This window comes from Vulpes vulpes, chromosome 13 (genome assembly GCF_048418805.1).
Source record: "Vulpes vulpes isolate BD-2025 chromosome 13, VulVul3, whole genome shotgun sequence".
In the NCBI taxonomy this organism is placed as follows: Eukaryota; Metazoa; Chordata; class Mammalia; order Carnivora; family Canidae; genus Vulpes; species Vulpes vulpes.
Genome location: NC_132792.1, coordinates 33,000,564 through 33,013,381, shown reverse-complemented (window position 1 = coordinate 33,013,381; position 12,818 = coordinate 33,000,564). Strand labels below are relative to the sequence as shown.

The window sequence follows — 12,818 nt, the reverse complement described above, 5'->3', positions numbered from 1 at the left end:
GGGAAAAGTTAAGGGCTGACTACCCTAGAAATCAGATTTTTTTTTCTGTTAATAATAGTGTCTCCTGCAATAATTTCTTTGACATCAGCCATAGAAACATTTTTCTAGGTATGTCTCCTCAGGCAAGGGAAACCAAAGCAAAAATAAATTATTGGGACTGCATTAAAATAGAAAGCTTTTGCACAGCAAAAGAAATCATCAACAAAACAACAAGGCCACCTACTGAATGGGAGAAGATATTTGTGAATGGCATATCCAATAAGGGGTTAGTATCCAAAATATATAAAGAACCCATACAACTCAACACTAAAAAAATAAATAATCCAATTTTAAAAATGGGCAAGGAGTTGAGTAGACACTTCTCCAAAGACATCCAGATGGCCAACAAACACACGAAAAGATGCTCAACATCACTAACCATTAGGGAAATGCAAATCAAAACCACAATGAGATATTACCTCACACCTGTTAGGATGGCTAGAATCAAAAAGATAAGATGCAACAAGTACTGGCAAGGATGTGGAGAAAGAGCAACCCTCGTGCACTGTTGGTGGGAACACAAATTGGTGTAGCCACTGTGGAAAACTGTATGGAGTTTCCTCAAAAAGTTAAAAATAGAGTTATCATATGATCCAGCAGTTCTACTACCAGGTATCTCCACAAGAAAATAAAAACACTAATTTGAAAGTACACATGCACCCCTATGTTTAATGCAGCATTATTTATAATAGCCAAGATATGGAAGCAGCCCAAGAGTCCACTGATAGGTGAATGGGTAAAGAAAAAGTGATATACATATACACTGGAATATTTCTCAACCATAAATAAAACGAGATCTTGCCATTTGCAACAACATGGATAGCTAGAGGGCATTATGCTAAATGAAGTAAGACTAAGACAAATACCGTATGATTTCACTTATATGTGGAATTTAAGAAGAAAAGCAAATGAACAAAGAGAAAAGAAGCAAAAAACCCCCAGACTTTTGTTTTTTAAAGGTTTTTATTTATTTGGTAGAGAGACCATGAGCTGGGGGCTGGCACAGGGGAAGGGAGAAGCAGATTCCCCACTGAGCATCGAGCCTGATTCTGGGCTCAATTCCAGAATGCTGGGATCATGACCTGAGTTGAAGGCAGATGCTTAACTGACTGAGCCACCCAGGAGCCCCCCCAAAACTAGGCAGAGAACAAACCGGTAGTTGCCAGAAAGGTGGGTGGGGGTGGGTGAAATAGATTAGGGGATTAAGAGTACACTTATCATGGTGAGCACTGAGTAATGTATAGAACTGTTGAATTATTATACTGTATACCTGAAGCTAATATAACACTGTATGTTAATTAAAGGGAAAAAAATAGTGTCTCTTTTGTCCTCCCAGATGTTGAAGAACATCACAATGGAGGACACGATCTACTTGGTGCTAACCACTCACTGGCCTTGTTGAATAACTATTAGAAAGTCTTTAGGCCTTGAATTCCTTGGATTTTTAAAAAGTTTTTATTTATTTATTCATGAGAGACACAGAGAGAGGCAGAGACACAGGCAGAGGGAGAAGCAGGGTCCCTGCAGGGAGCCTGACATGGGACTGGATTCCGGGGCTCCAAGATCACACCCCAGGCTGAAGTAGGCGCTAAACCACTGAACCACCCGGGCTGCCCGAATTCCTTGGATTTTAAAACTGATCATGCTCATGCCCTAAGCACTGTCCAGTGCACTGCAAGGATGGAAGGCCTCCTCCTCCTTCAGGCTACCTTGTTTTTTCCACTACAACTCAGCTTGAATACTCTCTCTTCCTGGAGAACATCTCCAAGCCCAGGACTGGTCTAAACGCCCATCTCTGTGCTTTCAGCTCTCCATACCTACTTTTAACATATCCCCATCAACTGTTCCTATCTGGCCCTCTCATCAGTTGGTAATGCCTTTAAAGCTGGGATTGCTCCTTGCCTGACTATGTCCAATTCATCCCAGTGCCTGGCAGGAAGCAAGTGTGTCTGAAAGAATTCAACCTTCTTAGCCAAAGCAGAATATTTTTCCAGCAGATGGTTTTAGAAAAACACACATTAGATTATATGAAATTGAATTTTAGGACTTTGACACTGGATGGACCTCAACCTTCAGAAGGGTGAAGTAAGGCCCGGAAGATGAAATGGTTTGCCCAGAGCAGAGCCACATGTCAGCAGCCAGGCTGCCATGTGAGCACCTTTACTGGGAGAGCAAAGCTTGTTAGTGACATCAGAAACCATCCCTGGGCTGAGGTTTGTTCGGATAAGACAACCTGAAACACACTTGTTAGCTGGTATGGTCTTTCACCCCAAAGTCTACAAAATGCTTTGGCCTTTGTATTTTCTTTTTCGTTTCTACTAGATTTTTTTTTTCTTTTTAAATTTTTACGTTGGGCAGTTGGGTGGCTCAGCGGTTAAGCTGCCTTTGGCTCAGGGTATGATCCCAGGGTCCTGGGGTTGAGTCCCACATTGGGCTTCCTGCAGGGAGCCTACTTCCCCCTCTGCTGATGTCTCTGTCTCTCCCTGGGTCTCTCATTAATAAAGAAATAAAATCTTTTAAAAAAATGTTTTTACCTTTTATTAATCCTGATTATAAAAGTTTACATGGTTATTATAGAGATTCTGGAATATGCCAAAAAGTAAGAGAGAGAAAATGAAAAATGATCTGAATTCCACCAGCCAGAGGCAGCCTGCATTATTATGGTATATTGCCACAGATCAATTTGTAGTTTGAATTTTATGTTTTTCCTTTTTTCAATTATTGTTCGATTATGAGTAAAGTCCTTAAAAATCAGGCCTTCCTTTGTAGTATTTGTGCCCTGAAACTTTTTAGTCAGCACACTTTGTACTGAGTTAATTTATAAATAAATAAATCCTTGTCAATATTGGCAAGGAGCCAATAATGAAAATAAAAAGGAAAAATGCTACAGAATCTGTTATTTGTAGTAGCTCTACTTTAATCTGTAGGAATAGATTATCTTTTCCTAATATCCAGGTGGCTTGCAATTTTTCCTTGTAATAAATGAAAACTATGTTTATTACATCATCTCACTGTGATGAAACATCTCTTTATGAAATCTCTACCTGCATTCTTCATTATTGCTTTCTGAGTCACATGTTATGTCCTTGACTTTGAAGGAAAGATTTTTAAAAGGTGAATTATTTCAAAATTTAGGATCAGCTCCAAAGATAATGCTGTTTTTCAAGTTGCCTGAAGAGGACTGATTCTGTTTCAATCAGAAAAATGTAAGATAATTTAATACACAGTGAAAAAATTTAACAGAGTGAAGTGGTGTTAAGTTTTGCCTGTAACATAAGAGACTGGCTCTTCATATTTGAGGGGAGGATTGATGTCTCTTTTTACCTACAGCTGTAAATTGCATGTTAATTGCCATTACCCAGTGTAAGGGAGAGGAGCTGCTTTTTGAACTATATTTTCCAATTGGTATAAAAGTTAAATTATTTGAGTTACAGTAGATACAGTAACTAGAAAGACTACCTGGTTCTTAGAATATGGAGACCAGCTATAGGATTTAAGTTTGTGGCCATAGAAAATACCCAAGTAACATAAAGCTATCTCCCTAATCTGCTCACAGAAGAGACTTCCATCTTAAGCCTCACAATATAAATTTTAAATATCTACAGCATCGTAAAAAATATATATTTTAGGGGCACCTGGGTGACTCAGTCAGTTGTGCAGTTAAGCATCTGGCTTCAGCTCAGGTCATGATCCTGGGTGCCTGGGATCAAACCCTGAGTCTGGCTCCCTGCTGGCGGGGGGGGGGGGGGGTCTGCTTCTCCCTCTCCCTCTGTTGCTCCCTCTGCTTATGTCCTCTCTCTGTCAAATAAATAATTACTTAAAATCTTTAAAAAATATATTTTGAACCAGGTAAAAGCTAAAATAAAATTCAAGTTTGACAGACTAAGAATGAAAGATCTATAAAAACAGACCTCTAGGGACGCCTGGATGGCTCAGCAGTTGAGTGTCTGCCTTCGGCTCAGGGCATGATCCCAAGGTCCTGGGATCAGGTCCTGCATCGAGTTCCCCGTGGGGAGCCTGCTTCTCCCTCTACCTGTCTCTGACTCTTGCTGTGTCTCTCATGAATAAATAAATAAAATCTTAAAAAAAAAAGATCTCTAAATGTTTCTGTTTTATGTTCTAAGTGCATTTGTGTTGTGGAAATTACATAGATACTAGCTTATGGGGATTATACTTGCATTTCACAAACCTATAAATGTATTTTATTATATTAATATGGTCCAACTATCAAATCCTTGCTTATTATGAAATAAACAATAAAAATAATTATAAAAAGGCAACACTACGTCTCACAACAGTTTTCAGCGTGGTGCACATTTTCCAACTTGCCTTGCATCATTTTTTTCTTTTTTAATCACTAGAGGAAACTGCTGAAAAACAGGTTTTTCTTTTTTTACAAAGCAATTTTGAGCCCGCAGGAGACTACGCCACTGCCACCGCTGAGACTCTTCAAAACAAAGACTCATGGGGGCTCCTGGGTGGCTCAGACATTAAGCATCTGCCTTCTGCTCAGGTCATGATCTCAGGGTCCTGGGATTGAGGCCCACATCGGGCTCTCTCTGCTGCTCAGGGACCCTGATTCTCCCTCTCCCTCTGCCTCCTGCTTGTGCTCTCTCTCTCTCTCTGTGTCAAAGAAACAAATAAAATCTTCAAAAACAAACAAAAAAACAGACTCGTGTTTCAGAGGAGAGCCTGCCAGTGAAGATGGGGTATGAGGCCATAACCCGGTTGAGCCTTCCATACAAATCTCTCACAGATTTCCAGGAAGGAAGACATAAGACCCACATTTACTGATGTATTACCATGTCCCAGGGCACTTTGCACACATCATTCCATCTAACGCCCCCCCACCCCACCCCGTGCAGCTCCACCAAGTAAATGCCATTATGATCCCCATTTTACAGAAAGGAAAGCTCATGTCCAAGAGAGGTCTGCTGTCTCTCCCATGAGTCAAATGGGTAGGGGGTGTCTGGGACTCAGTCCAGGGTCTGTTGTGATGTCCTTTTAACTTCTCATCCCTCATGCTGCCCCACTAGGCACGTTTTAACATGAAGAAAGAAAAAAACAGTAGAAATCAATGTAGGAAAGAGGGTGGAGGCCCCCCAAATTGGATTTCTTTCTTTCTTTTTTTTTTTTTTTTTTAGAAAAACGATTTTATTTATTTATTCATGAGAAACACAGAGAGAGGCAGAGACACAGGCAGAGGGAGAAGCAGGCTCCCTTCAAGGAACCTGATGCAGGATTCGATCCCAGGACCCCAGGATCATGACCTGAGCCGAAGGCAGATGCTCAACCACTGAGCCTCCCAGGCAACCCCTCCTGTCACCCTTTGATTTCAGGTTAAATCCTTTGCCCTCAAAGGCCTGAAGGAGGGGGGCTAGTGGTGACCTCATAGATCTCTTTGGGCCTAAAATCCTATGAAATTGATTTGAAGAAGAAAAGATAGACTAGAAAAAAGGCATGTCTCCTACTCCCCCCCAAAAAACAGATACTTTTGGCCTTGGGCTATTTAAAACCTAGCCTGAAATATTGAGGTATAGTACCTAGAGTTTTAAAAACCAACATTCTTTAAAAAAAATCATTTATAGAACAAAATTCAGCCCAGTTGAGTTGATAAAGTTCTGCAAGGACTGTCACAGATAAACCTTCAGATAACTTGGCCTTATGGTTGTCTTTGCCCCCCACCTCTACTTCAGTACGCAGAGCAGAACTGCTCGTGGATCCTCTTCATCACAGAATGGTAGCATTGGTAAAGCCTCTAAAGCCTGAAATTCCCCTCCATGATCAGAATCTCCTACCCTCCCAAATCTATCCTGCCACCTCATCCAACCATGAATTCTTCCACTCCTGCCATTTCAGCCCGCTAGAGAAAGTGAGTCACTTGTGTCCTTGGGATCCATTTCCCCTTTGTCGCATCCCTGCCATTCCTCCCACACAATCACTATGGCGTAAGGGGGTAGTGATGGGGACTAATGACTCAGGCCTGGTCAACAGATCTGTTCAACAAGTACTTACATGGTGCTTACGCTGAGTAGGCATCTTCTAAGTACTTTTTTTAAAAAAGACTCTAGGGATCCCTGGGTGGCTCAGTGGTTTAGCGCCTGCCTTTGGCCCAGGGCACGATCCTGGAGTCCCGGGATCGAGTCCCACGTCAGGCTCCTGGCATGGAGCCTGCTTCTCCCTCCTCCTGTGTCTCTGCCTCTCTCTCTATGTCTATCATAAATAAATAATCTTTTAAAAATTTTTTTAAAAATTTAAAAAAGACTCCATTTATTTGAGAAAGAGAGAGTGAGTGACAGAGCATAAGTGGGTTGAGAGGCAGTGGGAGAAGGAGACTCCCTGCTAAGCAGCGAGCCTGATGCAGGACTCGATCCCAGGACTCCAGGACTATGACCTGAGCTAAAGGCAGACACTTGTTTACTGACTGAGCCATGAAGGTGGCCCTTCTAAGTACTTTTTAAGTGTTAACTTATTTAAGCCTCATAACAACCATATCAGATAAGTACTGTTATTCCCATTCTATTAATGAGAAAACTAAGAAATTGGGAAGTTACTTGTCTAAGGTGCACAGCTAATAAGTTTTATTTTCCTCTGATTGGTATGATTGGTTCAGCATTATGACCAAATAAGAGCCCATATGATGCAATTGCTGGGGCCTCTCCCGAAGAGACTTTTGTTCTTCCCTGCACTTGAAGTGGGGTAGAGGTGAGGAGCGGCACAGCCATCTGGTGACCACAGGGAGGAAGCGTCTTTATGAATGGAGCCATCATAGGCCTAAGGGAAAGAAAGAGAGAACCTGAATCTCAATAACAAAATGGGAGCCCCTGATCAAACCATGCCTGAAGCTAGCCCTACTCACGACTTTTTCAGTTTGGTGAGCTAGGGAATTATTTTTCTGTTTAAAAATGTTTGGTTTGAGTTACCTTTCACTTGCAAAAAAACCCAAAAAACAAAAAACAAACATTCCCAGCAAGTATTGCTCAGTTCATCAACTTTGTAATTCAGCCTACCTAGCTTTTTTACTATTATAAAGTCAGCTCATGAGAAAAATGAGCATTCTTTGGTGAATATAAACACTTAAATATTATAAAGTTTTGTTTTGGCAGCATATTATACCACAGAAGTCATGATTCATACAGATCAGTACCAGCATACACACTTGTATAATTTCAGGAGCACAAGCATGCATGGCCCTGATTTTTTTTTTTTTTTAATCAAAAAGCCAATGCAGAACTAAAAATGTCCAAATGAGGGGCACCTGGGTGGCTCAGTGGTTGAGTATCTGCCTTTGGCTCAGGTCACCATCCTGGGGTACTGGGATCGAGTCCCGCAGCAGGCTTCCTGTGGGGAGCCTGCTTCTCCCTCTGCCTATGTCTCTGCCTCTCTGTCTGTGTTTCTCATGAATGAATAAATAAAATCTTTTAAAAAAATAAAAATAAAAATGTCCAAACGAGTGACACATTTACAAAAAGTCTGTACGGAGATGGCCAAAATGTTATTCGTACCTCCCTCCTGGCGTAGCTCCTATGCCTAACCCAAGCCCCTGTCAATCTGCTGAACTACTCACCAAATCTGTCTCTTGGTCCTTGTTTTTGTAGACTTTCCTGCTGCATTTCACCCTATTTGCTCTCTGCTTCTTTATTCCCTTCCTCTGGATTCTCTAAGAAGTTTCCTTCTTTGGTTTTACACTTCTCTGTTTTGTAGTCACTTCCCCCTTGTGTCTCACAAGTGTTGGCATCTCTCAGTTTCATTCCCTATGGAATAAAAACTCAGTGGTATGCAGGATTGGGCTGTAACAAAAAGCCGCCCTCTCGGCCCTTGCCCCCAGAGTAAGCCCCAACAGCAGCCCCACGAGAGCTGTGTCCCCTGGCTGGCCCGGAGCCACCGAGGCAGGCCCGGTGCACACCTGGCCCCGCTCCCTCTGCCGGGCTCTTCTCTGCCAGTCCCAGGAGGGGGGCCGTTCTCGCGTCAGAGTTGCCTCCCCAGGTTGAGCAGGGGAAGGACGAGGGCAGAAGGGAAACCAGCCCCTTTTCAGAAGGCATGAGCTGCGCACGTCACCACTTGGGCACATCCTGCTGGCCAGGACTTCCCGCGGCCACAGCAGGCTGTGGGGGAAGCTGGGACACAGCATCTGCAGCCGTGTGGCCGGCTGCGTGCAGCCCACCTGGGGACGGGGCTCCTGGCAGCGAAGAGCAGTCCCTGCAGCCTCCCTGTCCCTTGCTTCTGTCCTCCCTCCCTGGGCCCCGCGCCCCATCTCCTTGCAGCGCTCTGGCTCTGTTCTCCACACAGCGACCCCGGGCTCTAGCTGAGCCTCTGGGGCTGCCCCACACCCAGATCCACCTACACGCCCTCTCCGCCTTCCTTGATCCTCTGAAGGAGCCACCCACACTCCAAATCTGGTGTGACCTTCAACTCCCACCCCTGTGTCCTGGGGCCTTGGGCTCCCACTGCCCCGGAGCCCCCCGACAGGGCTCCTGTCCATCTCCTGTTCCTTTCCTCCGGCCACCTGAGCTGCTGGAGCAGCCGCCCTCCTCCTCCGGGCTCTCCCCTTAGCTGGCCTTCCCCAGGGCCATCCAGAAGCATCTGTAAAGTATAACTCAGACCGGTCACTCCCTGTTCAAAGCCTTCCTGGACTCTTCCGCCTATGGCTGAAAGTTGGAACTCCTTAACAGGTGGTTACAATTGACCCTTCCAGGATTTTCTCCTGGACTCCCAGAGTATTAAGCTATGGGGAGTGTATGCCTCCCCAGTGGGCCCAGATCCCTCCTGTTGCTGGCTCAGGTGGCTTCTTCCGTGGCTCCCGCCCCCCCCGCCCCCTTCCCTGCGTGCCTGGCAATCCTACCCATCCTCCAAGGTCCAGCAGCGGTGCCACCTCCTCCTGCGAATCCCAGCCCCCATCCCGGACACTCACACATCTCTGCTTTTGTAGCCCTTTGCTTCTAAACTCTTGTTTGGTCCTTGACCCAGGTGGCCTAGATCTGTCCAGATGACTCCTCCTCGAGGGACAGCCCTGAGCTTTGTCCCTTGGCCTGTCCCTGCCCTGCGTGCAGGATGGGTGGTGTTGGCGCCTTCCTCCTGCTGCCCGACTAACTCTATGACAACTTTCTTACCAAAATGCAAAACTTCCTGAGGGGAAAGGGGCCCGGGGAGCGAGCTGAGCACAGCCATTGCTGAGGTTCAGGACTCTGGTCTTGCACCCCACCCCTGTGCTGGCGCCTGGCCCTGTCAGGGTGACCTAAGAATCAGCTGCTGGGCGCTCTCTTGCCAGCTCCTGCCAGCACAGTGGTCTGCTTTCCAGAGCTGTGCAGACTGTGGACTAAATGCTTTCTGTAACCCGATCCAGAGTTAAAAATAATCCAAAGGTCTGACCCACTAAGAGCATCCTTGGATCTTCCAGGTAGGGTAATCTTTTCCTGGCAGCTCAAGTCCATGCTTTAAAATGAACCCCGCCTGGGACACCTGGGTGGCTCAGTGGTTGAGTGTCTGCCTTTGGCTCAGGGTGTGATCCCGGGGTCCTGGGATCCAATCCTGCATCAGGCTCCCAGTAGGGAGCCTGCTTCTCCCTCTGCCTGTGTCTCTGCCTCTCTCTCTGTGTCTCTCATGAATAAATAAATAAAATCTTTAAAATTAATAAAATAATAAAATAAAATAAAATAAATTGAATTTAATCCCAGTCCTCTCACCCCCTGCAGCCAGCCAGCTTCACCTCACTTTCACCTAAACTATCTGGGCCCTTTCCTCTCCCAATAGAGAGCTTCTCTCGGCCCAGGTTTGGAGAAGACTTCTGGCTTTCTCCCCTCCTTATGGGGCTGGTGGAGTGCAGTGGGTCCCACCCCTCCCTTGGCCTTGGGTGGAACTGCTGAGCTCACAGCCAGATGCACTTCTGCTGAGCAGACGCTGAGCAGAGACACTAGTCCCTGTGAGTTCTCTTGGCCGAGTGCCCCTTCTCACCCCTCAGTCCCAGCCAGCCTGCCAGAGGCCTTCAGCCAGTAGCCACAACAGGGTGAGCTGAGGACAACCACTTCACCCTCTTGTCAACCAGGAGGGACACAATCATCTGTGTTCCCCCAGCTTTCTTTCCACCCATATCAAGGCCAGGTGGAAAGTTCCAAATAGTATTTCTTTGGGAGGCTGCTGTTGGGTGGTAGCAGCCGTGTGAAACTGGATTTCTCTTCCTGCCCAGAGCAACAGCCTCATCTTCAGCTAAAGGGAAGCTTCAAGCCTTTACCATTTGGAACTTGTCTCCAGGCTGCAGATGAAACCTGCAGTTTCTGACTAAGACCAGAACAGCCAAGCGGAGGCCTGGCATTGATCCAGGTCCACGTTCTAGGCGTTCCTGCAGCCCAACAATACATCTGCTCTTCCTGTGGTCAGTGAGCTAATACATTCCACTTTTATTCATTTGAATTAGATTTTTGCTAATTGCAACAAAAAAGGACCTGGTAAATATATCTCCTAATTGGTTTTCCTGCCTCCAAGCTTGCCAACCTCCAATCTGTCCTCTAAAGGGCTTCCAGATGGATCTTTCTAAACTGCTGATCTAGATATGTCTTCCTGCCTAGAACTCTTCAATGACTCCCAGCCACTGAGGAGAACATCCAAATTCTTTAGCATCACATTCCTTAGACTCTGGCATCTGAGCCAACATTTCCAACCTCATCTCCTGCCTTTCCCATTTCTTCAATTAACATAAGCCCACTCTCTGGTGCTAGAACCATACCACACATGCTCACAGTTCTAGGGCTTGCTTAGACTTTGTCTTCTGCACGAGTGTCATTTCTCACCAAATGGACTCCCACTTGTCTTTCAGATTCCATCTCCAATGATGATGATGACTTTCTCAATACTCAAACCAAAAACAGTTGTTTCCTTAGCTTCAATTTCAAAGCACTTTATGATTCACCATTCAACAAATATTTGTTGAGCAACTCCTATGTGCCAGGTCAAGAGCTGATGAACTCAACTGACACAGTCATTGCTCTCATGGAACCTAGAGTCTAGTGAGGCTGGATTAGAGGCAGGCAGTGACTACAGACAAATTAGGGTGCTTTTGGCTCCTGTACCAGAATAGTTCATTCAAACTAGTTTAAGCAGTGAGTGCTATATTACACAGCCTAAGAAGTCAGGAGGAAGGCAAGTTGAGAGTTGGTGAAGTTAGTGGATCAGTGATGTCTGGGACTGGGGATATAAGGTAGAATAAGGGACCTACCTTATAGGACTGCTGTAGGATTAAATGAGTTTATATATTTAAAGCAATAGAATAGTTCCAGGTACATAGTCAATGGGCATTAGTTCCGAGAGTGTGAGTTATTTGTGAGCTCAAAGATGTATGAACAACCCATCAGCGAATGAGTGGATATGCAAATTGTGGTCTATTCATACAATGAAATATTATTGAGCCAAAAAAGGGAATCAAGTACTAATACATTCTACAATGGTGATAAATCTCAAACATAGTGCTAAGTGAAAAAAGCCAGGCATAGAAGGTCATATAGTGTATGGTTCTATTTATATGAAATATTCAGAATAAGTAAATCCACAGAGACAGAATGTAGATTGGTGGTTGCCAGGGGCTCAGGGAAGGGCAGAATGAGGAGAGACTACTTAAGGTAAGAGATTTCCTTTTGGGGTGATAAAAATGTTTTTGACCTAGATAGTGGAGGTGGTTGTAGAACATTGTGGCTATACTAAATGCCACCGGATTGTTCACTTTAAAATGGTTAATTTTATGTCATGTGAATTTTGTCTCAGTAAAGAAAATATATCCAAAAGGTCGTTCACTGAGACATGGTTTGAAAGAGCAAAACACTGGGTACAATTTAATATCCACCAATGTTAAATAAATTAGGGTCGATCCATACCATGGTATCTCATTTAGCCATTAAAAAGAATGAGCGAGAGCTATATGTACTAATTTGGAAAGATCTCTAAAACATACAGTAAATATGAAAAAATAAGTCCTAGAGCATTAGAGTGTGATTCTATTTATTAATTATAAAGTGATATATGTGTATTAGTTTATAAATGTATTCAAAGGTACCTAGAGACCCAACTGTTGAGAATGGTTACCTCAGGGGTGTCATAGGAGGTAAAAGGGAACTTGTACTTATTACTTTGTACACTTAAGTATTATTGGAACTTTTATAATGAGGATCTACTTAGGAAAAATAAAGTAAAAAAATGAGAAATCACTTTATCTGCATTGATTCGCATAACTGGAAAAGTGTAAGACCTACTGCTGGTGGGACAGGGGGAGAGGGTGTTCTCATTCAGTGCTGGTGGAAATGGGAAGAGTTACAGCTTCTTTGGGAAGTAGTCTGGTGGCATCTATTAAAATAAAAATACATATACATTTTGATCCAGTGACCTCATCCTTTTTTTTTTAATAACAGCTGTCTTGCTAAAATTCATGTGTAATATAATTTACCCATTTAAGGTATATAATCCTATGGTTTTTAGTATGTTCAGAGTTGCACAACCATGACCACAACCAATTTTAAAACATTTTCATCACTCCAAAAGGAACCCCAACCCTGTCCTGCATCCATTAGCAATCACTCTCAATCCTCCTCTCTTCCTACCCACCCCTAGGCAACCACCAACAACCCATTTCTGTCTCTTTGGATTTGCCTACTCTGAACATTTCACATAAATGGAGTCATTTATTACTGGCCTCTTTCACATTGTATCATGTATTCAAGGTTCATCCATGTTGCAGTAATCTCTTTCTTGGGGGTCCATTCCATAGCAATAAAAGCACCCATGCCTTGGGACATGTG

At 44.1% G+C, this 12,818-nt stretch overlaps 1 long non-coding RNA gene across 1 annotated transcript; it reads right to left on the bottom strand.

The window, feature by feature from the left end:
- Positions 1 to 5,195: 5,195 nt before the first annotated feature.
- On the bottom strand, positions 5,196 to 9,015 carry LOC112917140 (uncharacterized). The gene is made up of 3 exons (XR_003234417.2): positions 8,882 to 9,015; positions 7,607 to 7,793; positions 5,196 to 6,813 (listed from the first exon to the last, which is right to left on the bottom strand). It is a non-coding gene; the product is annotated as an uncharacterized lncRNA (long non-coding RNA).
- Positions 9,016 to 12,818: the final 3,803 nt, after the last annotated feature.